This window comes from Pleurodeles waltl, chromosome 6 (genome assembly GCF_031143425.1).
Source record: "Pleurodeles waltl isolate 20211129_DDA chromosome 6, aPleWal1.hap1.20221129, whole genome shotgun sequence".
NCBI classification, from domain to species: domain Eukaryota; kingdom Metazoa; phylum Chordata; class Amphibia; order Caudata; family Salamandridae; genus Pleurodeles; species Pleurodeles waltl.
In genome coordinates this window covers 819,841,630-819,855,585 of record NC_090445.1, presented here as the reverse complement: position 1 = coordinate 819,855,585, position 13,956 = coordinate 819,841,630, and positions in this window count along the sequence as shown.

The following is a 13,956-nucleotide window of genomic DNA, read 5'->3' as shown; positions in this document are numbered from 1 at the left end:
GCTGTAGCATATTAAAGGCATCAATTTCACCTGTGGGATAGAAGTGATACTTTTAGGCACTGTCCAAGGAGGAAGGTTACAATGACCACAAAACCAGCAGGAGTGTGCCCTTTAGTATAAGGAGTGTCGTTCCCCAGTGTGACTGCACAGAGGCACTTATTTTCCTATGATGTGAGCCTTGTTATTTGTAAGGAGAAGCGTGAAGGGTCATGGGGACTTAGTGGCATTGTGAGCAGCAACGTGCAGCAAGTTCAGAATTAGAGGCTGCCTTTCGTTGAAACCATGATGGAAGTGTACTATGGCATGTGGCTCATATGAGGAATGACCTAGGCACTGTGGAGATTTGAGACCAGAGCACAAGTGAGGAGGTTGGACTACTGACTCAAAATCTGATGGAGACCTGTCTTCTGTGGACTTGGGTAGCCGATGTAGGATCTTGTGTTGGAGTTCTGTAGAGTATCAGTGCTTACCTTCTGGAAAAGTGAAATAGAATTAAAACGAGCTGACAGTAGAAATGATTTTTGGTACTTTAGTGGTCTAAAACTGACTTTACAGACAATATTCGCCTTAAGACAGTGGCACTGGAAATAGCGTTGAAAGTGGTTATTTTAGAGGTTCGAGGGGAATGGAACTGGTTATAGCACGGTCTTAAGCAGCAGGGAATATGTGAATAATGTTGGATCTGTTCACGTGAAATATTGAATTGTTTTCTATGTAATTTTGTGGATATTAATGGGTGGAAAATCTTATGTATCTGAAAGTGGTAGATGAATGCTTTAAAGGTTATTTCTTTGGAAGATACATGTTTATTTTTGCAAATTAGTATGCTTTTAAAGTATTTTGGAAAATGTGCATGTTTCTAATGTTGTGAAGTGTTTTCTGTATAACTGGAAGTATTGCTAAATTAAAGTGTATGTTGTTGCAAGTTTAAAGCTACAAGGCAGGTTTAGGAATTGTGAAGGTACCTTCATGTGTGTTGAATTGGACTTATGTTGTACACTAGTGTGTTGTAAATTAGAAGTGAGGGTGTGGGTAACAAAGTGGGGAGGTGGAATTTAGTGCTCATGTGTGTGAGTTTGTGAGATTGTTTTGCAGACGTGCGTGCACTAGTGCATGAAGATGAGGAAGATGAGCACGCTGTCATGTTGTGTGATCTTGACGTTGCCAGAGTGGGCAAATAGGGCACCTGTTTTTGATTTTGCAATGGTGGAAAACAATAATAGCCTGTTTCAAGAGATGATACTTTCTGAGTGTTTAGGAAAGTGTAGTACACTAGTTTATGGTGATGTGCAGAGGCGTACCCTGGAGGGAGGTCTATATAAAGGGTTTGGTAGCTCAGCAAACTAATGTATCCATTCCAGCAATCTGTGTTTAACGTGACAGACACAGGTTTGAATTCTGGCAGGTCCGCTCAGTCTTTCCTCTCTCTGAAGATGATAAAATATACCTGTTTGTTAATTTTTAAAGGTGTGAAAGCGGCCCACGATGTTGCGAGGTATGCATTATGGTGTTAAGAAGGAAGAGAAGAGTACTCTGTTGCAACAGGAAGCTTGGGGAAGTGTGGTACCCTTTGGTGCCGAGTGTTGAAATCACAGGCACCACTCATGTGCTCTGGGACCAGTCACCACTGTGTATGGGAGGGGAGTTTCTGCAGGTGCGTTGTGCTGGAAGCAGAGAACATGAAGATGATATATTTTGTATTTGGGTGTGTCCTCTGTATGTGATGAGACCAGTCAACGTTTTAAGAAAATGGAGGGATTGGACAGGTGCATGGAATTGGAGGCAGAGTACCTTGGCTTTTGACTTGACTTGACTTGTCTGTGTGTGTGTGTCTGTGTGTGTGTTCAGCTTTCATGAACTTAGGTCAGAAAGTGTAGGCTGTAGTATGTGGGTGCTTCATGACACTAGTGCCTTAGGACATTGGTCTTTTATACTGATATGGACCGTGGCTGATGGTGGAAGTACTTGCCTGCATTGGTGTTAGTTTTTCAGAAGTTCAGTCTGCTCATAATGGGGGCTACCATCATTATGGACTCAAATCTAGCCAAAAGGCAGCAGCGGCCTGCCCAGGGTGACAAATGAGCATAAAGTCAACAAGTGATAGAAGTAGTAGCTGGTTTGTGGATTGCTAATGCTTTGTGATTTAGTGTTCTTCACTAAACTCTTCCCTAAATTGGAGCAGCTTTGAGACAATCCTCATGGATACACAAATGCTGTTCCAAATCCTATTTCTGTAGATGAAAAAGTCCTGCTGCTTTGTTTTACTCTTAGTCAGCTTTCTGAAAGTATCATACTACATGTGTTCTGAGACCAACTAAAGATGGTAAGCCTCACTGCAGGTTAAGCAGGGGTGCTGGTCAAGACTGCTTTGTTAATGATGCAGTTGGATTTGTCATGCGTTGACTGGCAACTAGTGTTGCGTAGGCTCTCATTATTCTAATGAGACTACTGGATTTTGAGCGGCAGAATCGTCCGTGGTTTGGTAGACTAAGTCTAACCCATTGTGGGTGAGATCTGTTGCTCCAATCTGGGTTTTGCTCCGGCTAACAAGCAGTGCCTCATCTCTACCCAAGGATAGTGATGACTGGGCAGCCGAGCGCATGACATACTTGGCTTCTCAGGGAAGTCGTGGTCACTCTGGTCCCATCCGGTTCTCATTTACAATTCGATCTCATATATAAATGACAAACAGAAGCAGTATTCTTTCAATAATGAGTTTAATAACCAGGACGACACAGCATGACAATATTAAAATTGTAACGAGTGGAGTGAAGCATAAAAACAACACTATCATATTGTCACTATAATTGATGGACTAATCCCTACCTAGGTTATGATCGAGCACAGCATGTTAAGCTCCAGATCTGCCCACCAGGTTCCCCTGGGAAGACCTCAACCCCCCATACCTGAGCAAAGGCCTGCGGTCTGCGTTAGCATCTGTAGCAAAGCAATCAGCATACAGTTGTGGTTCCCTGGCTGGAATCTCCCTCTAACATGTAAGGGACAAGGAAGTGTTTTTATAACAACATAACTGATGTTCTGAGAAAATGTCCCTACTTAAGGATGTGTATTTTCTACGAATGTTGGAGACTAAACTTCTACTACGTTCACCAGCAATGTACCGTGCTGTGGCCTTGGAAGGAGCACAGAGTGATCAAGAATGTCTTGTTTGAGAACAGAGTACTGGCCTAGACAAAAAAAGTTAGATAAATGGAAAATAAAACAAGACCGTAAAAATGGTTATTGTAACAATAATAAGAAGAAGCTGCATAAAATATATCTAGGTTAAAGTGCACAACGGCCTAGTGTGTTAAAATAACGTGCATGGATCTATAACTAAAATGGCTACACAACAGTAGAGCCAGTGGAGTTCAAGCAGAATGAAGGATTGTTGGACTTGGCCCTTTTCTCAGGGTCATCCCCAAACTTTCTCTCTCATTTTTTTTTCTGACCATTTTTAGTTGACTTTAGGACTCTGGGAACTTTACCGCTGCTAACCAGTGCTTAAGTGCATATGCTGTCTCTCTAAATTGTATTGGTGATTGGTTTATCCCTGATTAGCATATTAGATCTTCTAGTAAGTCCCTAGTAAAGTGCACTAGAGGTGCCCAGGGTCTGAAAATTAATTGCTACTAGTGGGTCTGCATCACTGATTGTGCCACCCACATGAGTAGCCCTGTAAACATGTCTCAGACCTGCCACTGCAGTGTCTGTGTGCGGTTTTGCACTGCCAATTCAACCTACCACGTGTGCCCACTTGCCAGGCCCAAAACTTTCCCTTTTAGTACATGTAAGTCACTATAAGGTAGAACCTAGGTAGCCCTTTGGGCGGGGTGCAGTGTATTTAAAGGGTAGGACAAATGCTGGTGTGATTTACATGTCCTGATAACGAAAAACAAATTTGGCACTATTTCTCAATTGCAAGGCCTATCCCTCCCATAGGTTAATGTGAGGACTGCCTTTAAATATACTTTAACTGTAGTTTCCCATTGGGAGCAGATGAAGATTTGGTGTTTGGGGGTCTCTGAACTCACAATTAAAAAATACAACTTTTGGTAAAGTTGGTTTTTAGCTTGTCAGTTTGAAAAAAATACTTTTAGAAAGTGGGCATTTTCTTGCCTAACCATTCTGTGCCTCTGCCTGCCTGTGGAATCGACGTATGGGTTAGACTGACAGCTGGGCTGTTTGCGAATTCTTTTTAGACAGTGACACAAAGGGAAGCTGAGGTGTATCCTGGATATCCTAATGAGTCTTCCTGAGCTAGAGTGGGAGGGAGGAGTTGAATCCTGCACCTGAAGGGGTTGTGCCTGTCCTCGCACAATGCAGTCTCCAACTCCCTGGTGTGTCTGGGGCCAGGCCTGGACAATGCAGGCTCTTGTGAACAACAGAGACTTTCTTTTGAATTTTGCCTACTTCAAAGGCAGAAATGACTATAGTAGCACCAAAACCCCAGACTTTCACATTACTTCTGGATCAAGAGGAACCTGTGCCAAAAAGAAGAGCTTGATGCTTGAGGGGGACCTGCCACCCTGCCTGTTGCTTTGCTGTGCTGGCCTGCTACTGCTGTTTCTACCTTAAGAGGGAAAGGACTGGACTTTGGCTTCTGAAATCCGGCTTGTGAAGTTTCTCCATGGTCTTGGACTGAGCTTGCCCCCTGTTTTGAAGTCTCAGGGATATCAAAGACTTCATCTGCCAGTGCCTGGGCTGAGACCCCAGACTTGCTAAGTGGTGCCAAATCCAGTCCCTAGGCCCTTAGAAGTGGAAGCTGGTAACCTGCGGGAGAAAATTCATGCACTTCTGTATGCATGTTAGAAAAATCAACGCAGCGGCTGTTCGACTGCTAAAAATTCGACACAGCGCCTGCTTCGCATCTGGAGAATCGATGCAGCATCTGTTACCAACGCGGACCCTTCACACAGCATTTCTGAATTTTCCATGCATCGACCCTGGGCATCACAATCTTTAACATCACCGCACGGACCTGCTTGTCTGGAAATGGACGCATCCCTCCCCTGCGAGGAAAGAATCCTCTTCTGGACCCGCTTCTCACCGTGACCAAACAAGTCAACGCCATATCTTCTTTCTGCTTCCTCACTCTCTGCATGCTCCGAAAGATCTTCCGCTGGATCCCCGCCGACACCAGAAAAACTGTGACCCACGCCCTCGTCACAAGCCACCTGGACTATGGAAACACCCTATACGCAGGAACCACCGCTAAACTCCAGAAACGTCTGCAGCAAATACAAAACGCCTCCGCCCGCCTCGTCCTCGACATACCCCGCAACAGCCACATCTCCGCCCACCTGAGACACCTGCACTGGCTTCCCGTCAACAAAAGGATCACCTTCCGGCTCCTCACCCACTCACACAAAGCCCTCCACAACAAGGGACCCGAATACCTCAACCGTCGCCTCAGTTTCTACACGCCCACTCGTCAACTTCGCTCTGCCAACCTCGCACTCGCCGCCGTCCCTCACATCCGCCGCACCACAGCAGGTGGGAAATCCTTCTCCTACCTGGCAGCCAAGACATGGAACTCCCTCCCCGCCAACCTCAGGACCACCCAGGACCACCCTGCATTCCGGAGGCAGCTCAAAACCTGGCTCTTCGAGCAGCAGTAACCCCCTCCGCCTAGCGCCTTGAGACCCACATGGGTGAGTAGCGCGATTTATAAATGTTTTTGATTTGATTTGATTTGATTTGATTTGAATCAACGCATCTCTTACCCGGCAGATAAAGAATCAACGCATGGCCTCACTTGCGAGTAAAGAATCAACACATCACTTGCTTTTCCGATGCATGCCCGCCCACCCGTGCAGCTTTATTTTTTTCGTATACCAGATAATTTGTGCTAAAACAACGCATCCATTGATTTCTATCTCTACTTGTGTATGGTTTTTTGTCGTTTTGGTCTTATTTGATTTAGATAAGTATTAGCTATTTTCCTAAACTGGTGTGGAGTCCTTTTGTGGTGTTTTCACTGTGTTACTGTGTGTTTTGGTACGAATACTTTACACATTGCCCCTGAAATAAGCCTGACTGCTTGTGCCACGCTGCCAAGGGGGTGAGCTGGGGTTTTCTGAGATGTGCATCTCCCTTACCCTAACTAGAGTGAGGGTCCCTACTAGTACAGGGTTTAAAACGACTGCCAACTAGAGACTCCATTTCTAACAGGGATGATGTGATCATATTTCTTCAGGTGCTGAGTGAGGCGCTGCAACTTGTAGGATGCCCCTAAGAAGTGCCATTGTGAAGTATGGGAGGCAATGGAGCAAAGTGCAAGTGTATGACTGATTGACCTGCGATAATGAAGTTGCTCTCTCGAAGAAACTGTTTCACTTTCTATAGAAGAGAGAGCTGGTACCATGCTGTCTTTGTTTTGCCCAGGGTGAATCCAGTGACTTGGCATTCAGTGAACGTTAGGGTTTCGAGCCATCAAAGGTCATGTTATTGAGCCAGGTTTCTACTATGTCTTGTGTGTTGTTCTTGGCATACAATGGGAATTCTGTTTTGGTCGGGGTGAGCTTCAGGTAGGCTCTCTATTTCCATGTCTAGATGATGTGGAGACAGTGTTTGAGGCATTGGATGTATGAAGCAGAGAAGACTTTTAAGTGGAGTAATGCATCATTGGTATATTGGTGAGTCTAGATGCTGTTAATTGTGAGTAGGGGTCCAAGTGGCTCCAAGATTAAAGATGACAAGGAACCTGTCATCAAAGGAATTTTGCAGACTCTGCTGTGTTTTGAAAAATTTTGTGGAGGGTACCCCAGACATCCATCAGCTCTACCAGGCCATAGTCATACTAGATTGTGCTCCATACGATTTTTTTGAAAATGTTTTCATCGTTACTAAAGACATTGGCAGAACAGATATCTATTTGGTGGTACTTAAGGGTTTGTAAGATTAACCAGGATTAGGAGGCAGACTTTCACTTGTGAAAGAGATGAAACATGAGCAATTTCCTGCAGACATTTAAAGATGGTCTAGTTTACATTGTGTGGCGTCAACTGTCAACAATTATTGGCAAAACCAAAAGATTTGTCCTTGGCAAGCTGGTGCAATGTTATTGTTTTTACGTTATTTATTGCAAGTGCCACAAACATATAAAATATGCCACCTAAATGTGATTACCAGGAGCTTAAAATATAAAAATGTAAATTAAAAAAAATGACAGTTGCATATATATTTAGTAAAAAGAAGTATGTGCTCCTACCAGGCAGGTGTATTCAGAACTTATGGAAAACCCTTTTTTTTGTTTTGATCCACATCACACTAAAATATGATTTCAATTTGTTTAAAGAAAATGTACTATTGACTTTGAATCTATTGTACTTCAAAGGCATTGTTCAAATTCAAAAGAATGTTTATACAAAAATGAATAAGGATGGAGAATGGGAAAAAAACATTGGCAAATTAAGGTGTTGTCTTAATTGTTCTGACACTAAAATGTACTTCAGTTTAGACAGATGTCAACATGTGGAAATGAAAAAATGCTGTTGCACTGCTAAAGAACTAATTGCTGCAATGGGCTGACCCATTCTGCATGCTGTTTTGGGTGCATGGAAAATATGAATGACAGTTAGGTAGGTCAAATGAGGTTGAGTACTGACCTGAAGCCTCACTTTGAATATGTATGAATTTTTAGGTTGGATCCTACCAGGCAGCGCAACTGAGTGGTTGCAAAGACATTTCAGGGATATGCTGAAAGCTTCCTTTGAAATGCATTCCACCCATTGTTTAATCTTGGCTAGGAATTTTGTAACTCAGGAGCATCCCCAAACAAACATGTTGGAGTTCAGAAGTGACTAAGCAATAAACAGGTTTTTAAATTTAGGTTTTATCTTCTCATATTTGCTAGCAAAGAAAGAGGTTAAATGTTAGGTTCTGATGGATACAACTACCTGTGGATACAACTACCTTATGAATTCTCCCAGTGCGCCAGCATTCAATGTAAAAAAAAATCCTAGCTCCTCACGCCGACGAAGACGTCACAATTGCACGGGTCCGCATGCAACTCTGTCTTACGTTATGGCAGTAAGAAGTCCTCGCTGGTGTGCTGACGTCAGTTCCCTTTTTTCTGCGCCTTCAACGTTCACATTTTTTTTCCTACCTCTTAAACAGTTACTGTTTTGAGGAATTGTTGGTGAGTGTTACAATGTCTCCATTGGAAGAAAAAAAAGGTATTTAAGCCTTGTTATGAGTGCGGGGGTCGCATATCAGTGACGGCTCCTAATGAGAATTGCTTGTGGTGCCTGAACTCGTACCCCGACATGGAGGGATGTGTGTCCTGCCAGCGGATGAACCCGAAGGCCTTGAAGGAGAGAGAGGCTAAGCTCTTCTTGACAAAAGCTTAGAAGGAGAAAAGGCGAGGTATACTTCTTCACATAAGTCCTCGAGGTTGCATAAGAAGCGACGCAGGCACGAATCTCGACTCTGTTCTTCCAGGGATCGGTCTCGGTCCCCTCTGAGACGGCGGGGTGGGAGATCAGTCACACGGTGACTCATCAGCCTCAGAGTCCACAGAATTCTCCGGCGCCGACTTTGATAGAGGTCTCCGAGCCCCCGGTGAACCCTACGGCTCAGTTTTCTCCTGTGTCCACTCATGGTCAGGAGTCGGGTGTGCAGGCATTGGAGTCTGTTAAGACACGTCAGAAGGAGCAGAGGTTTCCTGCCTTCCCGACTCTGGAAGCGGATCCATCAGCTTTCCTCAATGCTATTTTTAACATTTTTAACAGAGCTATGGCCACCGCTAGTGCGAATGCTGGTCCCACGGGTCCGCTAGCATTCATGCTGGGTTCGCCGGTGCCGTACAAGCAGGCTCACTTTGTACACTTCTGTCGGGGTGAAGGTGCTGGTTTGGTGCCGATGACTTCGCACCCCTGGATGACGCTGCCGATGGAGTCGATGCTGGTGCCGGATGGATCCAGTTTGACCCACAGTATTCCTCCACCCTCTCCTCTGCAGGAGAGTCCATCTACTTTGAGACCAGCATCGTCGACGACGGCTAATTCTCTGTTGACGCCGCGTTTGGAGTCTAGACTGAGGTTGAGGAGAAGGGCCTTGAGGCTCTTGGAGGAGAAGGAGTATCAGCAACAGCTGATGGAGGAAGGAGAAATTCTGGAGTCTATGGGTGAATTTTAGGGCCTAGACTCTGCAAGTGGCTTGGATACATCCCTTGAGTGGGATTTCTCGTCCACTGGTGAGCTCACAGCGGAGGCAGATTCTTACCAAAGTGTCAAAAGAAAGGCTGCTGAGTTTTTGAACCTTCCTTTTCCGGCATCAGAGGCAAAGACAAACATTTTAACTGAGGTGTTACATCCATTAGCTACGTCTTCTGGGCATCTCCTTCCTTTTTAATGATGCCCTTACTGAGCCAATTCTGGACATTTGGAGGAAGCCTGCGGTTTCCAGGACTGTGGATAGGAGGTTCAGAGTTGCATCAGTGGATCCGCAGTTTCTGTCACAGCATCCAATCCCTGAGAGCTTGGTGGTGCAAGCCTTGTTCTGCCAGGTCTGCTCCTGGTTCGTTCCCTGTGACTCCTTCAGATAGGGAGTCTAAGTGTATGGAGCAAACAGCTAAAAAGGTCTTCTCCTTGTGCAGTATGACCTTGAAGTCTCTTAATGGTAAATGTGTGCTGGGGAGATATATCCATGCCCTGATGGACTTGGCAAGAGCTGTTGTGCCAAGATTGCCTCAGTATGTGCAGGGACAGTTTGCTGAACTCCTGTTGTACAGTCAAGCGGCCGCCAAGCAGGTTATTCAATCTGGCTTGGACACAGCAGATCCGGTTGCCAGGTCGATGGGCACTTCAGTGCAACCAGGAGGCATACCTGGCTCAGGGCTTCTGGTTTCTTCACTGATGTTCGGGCTACTCTTATGGACCTTCCTTTTTGATGGCAAGAAGGTGTTTGGGTCCAGAAGTGGTGGATGTTATCTTATCGGCCAGGCAACACTCCACCAAGACTGTCTATGGCAACAGATGGGCAAATTTGTTAATTAGTATGGAGAGAGGCAAATTGATCCCTTAAAGGCCCATTTGTCTGATGTTTTGCTTTTTGCCCTTTCCTTGGCACAGAAAGGTTGTGCAGTTGTGACTGTGAAGGGTTATTTGTCAGCGCTGTCTGCCTTTCTTTGCTTTCCTGATCAGCCTTCCTTGTTTAAGTCCCCTATAGTCATTAGGTTCCTTAAAGGCTTGACTAACAAGTTTTCTCCCACTCCGTTTGTCATGCCTAAGTGGTATTTGAATTTGGTTCTGACTTTTTTGATGGGTTCACAGTTTGAGTCTATGCTTTTTTGCCCGTTGAGGCATTTAGTTTTAAAAACAGTTTTCCGAGCGGCTATCATGTCAGCTAGACGTGTATGTGAAACCTTCTTATACAAGCTTTCATGCTGACAAGGTGGTCTGAGAACCAGGGCGGCTTACCTTCCTAAAGTGGTCACTCCCTTTCATATGGGTCAGTCCATAACACTCTGGTCCTTTTACCCTCCTCCCCATCCATCGAAGGAGAAGGAAGGACTTCATCGCTTGGATCCAAGAAGGGCTCTGTACAGAACAGAAGGAGGGTACATTGAGGGGGCAAGAAACTTTAGAGTTGATGAGCAACCTTTTGTTGGATATGTTTGCAAGATGAAGGGCAGAGCCGTCCACAAGAGAACTCTTTCCAGGTGGGTCATTCTTTGCATAAAGATTTGTTATTCGCTAGCCAGGAAGGTTCCTCCAGAAGGTATTAGGGCCCATTCCACCAGGAATAAGTCTGCCACTTCGGCCTTGGCTAGAGGTGTCCCAGTTGTTGAAATTTGTAAGGCCGTAACTTGGGCTTCCCTCCACACTTTCACAAAGCATTATTGCTTGGACTCAGAAGTTAGAAGGGACGGCCATTTTGCACATTCTGTTTTGCAACATTTCTTGGTTTCAGCAGTCAGGCACCCACCTCCGAGTGCGGAACTGCTTTGGGATTCTATTCATAAGGTGAGGAATCAACAGGTAGTTGTATCCATCAAAAGAACAAGTTACTTACCTTCAGGTAGCTACTGTAGCCACCAGAAAAAGCATTACTGAAGGTAAGTAACTTGTTCCTCTGGCTTCCATAGGTGCTGAAAGTAGGGGCATTTGAAGGGACGGGCGCGGGGGGGAGGGAGTTCTGAAGCACCCCCAAGATAACCATGTTGGATTTTAGGAGAGAATGAGTAATCAACATGCCTTTTAATTTTTTTATCTTGTCATATTTGGTTGCAAAGAAAGAGGTTAAATGTTAGGCTCTGTCTTCCATAGGAGCTGGAAGTAGGGGCATATGGGTGGGGAGTTCTGAAGCACCCCCAAAATAACCCTGCTGGAGTTCAGAATTGAATGTGCAATAAACAGGCCTTTACATTTTGTTTTTATCTTGTAACATTTGCTTACAGACACAGTGGTCCAGTGTTAGTCTCTGTCTTCCAGAGAGCTTGTTGTGTACTTTTCTTTCTCTGACTTCAAAGTGAGGTGATTTATGTTACAATCATGCAGGTTACTGGGGATGTAAAAGGAAAAGCTTTACAATGATCTTGTTTTCTAGCACACAACATAATTTAAATACCAGTTAATGAACTGTAGGAACATTTCAGTATATATTATATTTAGGATAGCACAAATAAAACACATATTTTGTAACTCTAAAGTGTGGTGAAAACAATTATTTTATTTTAATATGCTCATAATAAATCAGTACAGTAGGTGATGCTGATTTCCACACATTATTGTATTATCATTTGTAAGCTGTATAGTTTTATCAGTAAAACTGAATGCCTGCAAATGTAATGGTAATTTCAGTTAAAAAATGTGTTGACTGTAATGACCGTGCTCTACCAGACCATGCATATGTAACTTTGCAACACAACTCCACTCAGTGATACTCTACTCCACTTTACACTACTATACGCCACTCTACTCTTCAGCATTCTGCTCCACTCTATGCCCCTTCCAATCTACTCCCCTCCGCTCTACTTCACTCTGACACTCAACCTTACACAGCTCCACTCCCCTCCATGCCACTATACTGCACTCTGTGTCACTGCACTCCACTCCATTCTAAGCACCCCACTCTACAGCACTCCACTCTACCCCAGTCTGTGACACTCTACTCCACTATGTGACTCTATGGCACTCCACTCTATGGCACCCAACTCTATGATTCACAACTCTGTGCTACTCCATGACATTGCACTCTGCGGCATTCACCTCAGTGATACTCCAGTCTACGCCACACCAATCAACTCTACGACACTCTATGCCACTTCACTCCACTCTACAACAGTCTACTCCACTCTACGACTCTTTACTCTACACTGTGCCATTCCTCTCTGACCTGCTCTACTCCACTCCACGCCACTCTAAGCTACTCCCTGAGACACTGCTCCACAATATGCCAGTAAACCTCACTCCATAACTCTTTTCCACTCTGCCAATGTACTCCTCTCCGCTCTACGACATTCTACACCATTCTGCTCCTCTCCATTTTATGCCACTCCAGTCTGCGACACACCACTCCATTCCATGACACTGCACTCTAAAATACTCTGCGCCTCTGTACTCTACTCTGACACTCCACTCTGACACTGTACTCTATTCCACTCTACTCAACTCCAATCTACTGCACTCCATTCCAGTCTGCACTACTCCACTACATTCCAGTCTGCACTACTCCACTCCACTAACTGACCCTGACTTATTTTTTTATTTTTTATTGATCTAGGCACACAAGAAACCTAACGTTGTTTCTAACCACATCTAAAAAAAAAAGAAATTGAGCCATTTCAGATTGCTATCGCCAATTGGTAAAAACTGCTGCAACTAAAACGGGCAAAAGATGTGGAAAGTGGATGCAGAGCTACAAGAAAACAAGTAAAGAAAATAATCTGTATGAGAAAAAATGAATAAGAACATGGGGTGATCATTAACAGGCGTGGAGGCTGAAATCTGGACGTGAATGAAAGCTGGAGTGATTTCAAGAGATGACCGAAGTGCTCGTTTTTGTGTTCGTGTTAAGCATCTGCACCGTCGTTAGCAGGTGAAAGGGAGAACGGTGCAATCATTTATATTTCATCACTTGCTGAAAGCAGAGATGCCCTACACTTTCTTTGGCCGGGACACGAAGAGACGAATGGATAGATCACTGACCAGATATATTATTGCATGTGTCCATTTTGCTGGGAACTCCTCAAAGTCCCCAGAATAATGTTTTTTGTAAGAACAATATTTTTCAGTATGGATATAATCTTTGACCATAGGACTGCTTGCACTGATATCCGCAATAAAAGCAAGATGAAGAGTTCCCCATAACGCTCTTTCACAACTGCACAGAAAGCATATTGAAGTTGCTTCACAGTTATAGGAGCTTGCTGGTGCGCATTCACCTAAGAAACTTTATTGGAAAACAGACAATTTCATTGACAACGACAAACTAATATTGAAACTTTCTTAAAGAGTTTATCCCATGGAGTACTGAAACAGTGTAGGAAACGTGCATGGTTTGTCCCCAGGGGATATTTACTAGCTCTCGACAGACAACAGCATTGACAACCCATTTTTTGTAAATACATTTAATCCAGCTAGGAAAGATTTGAGGCAAATCATCCACAGTGGAAAATTGTTCAAGATGTACTCAGTATGTGTGACGAACCCCATGTGCTATTTCGAAAGGGGTCAAATATTTGTAATAGGAGCTCTCCACCATCAAGCCACCAACCATGCCCTCTAAATGGGGCCTGCCACCAGTCATTGGTCATTACAGGTGCGGCACTTGCAGTACTTGAAACCATTGTTTGAGACAAAAAAAACATTTAAACGCAATGAAGTAAAATGTGCTTTAAAGAAATTCACGTACTGCAATTTCAGTGCAGCGGTATATGCTGTTTGCTGTCCCTGCAGTGGGATAAATGTTGGTCAAACTACGCAGAACGTGAAAGCAGGGACCTGAGAC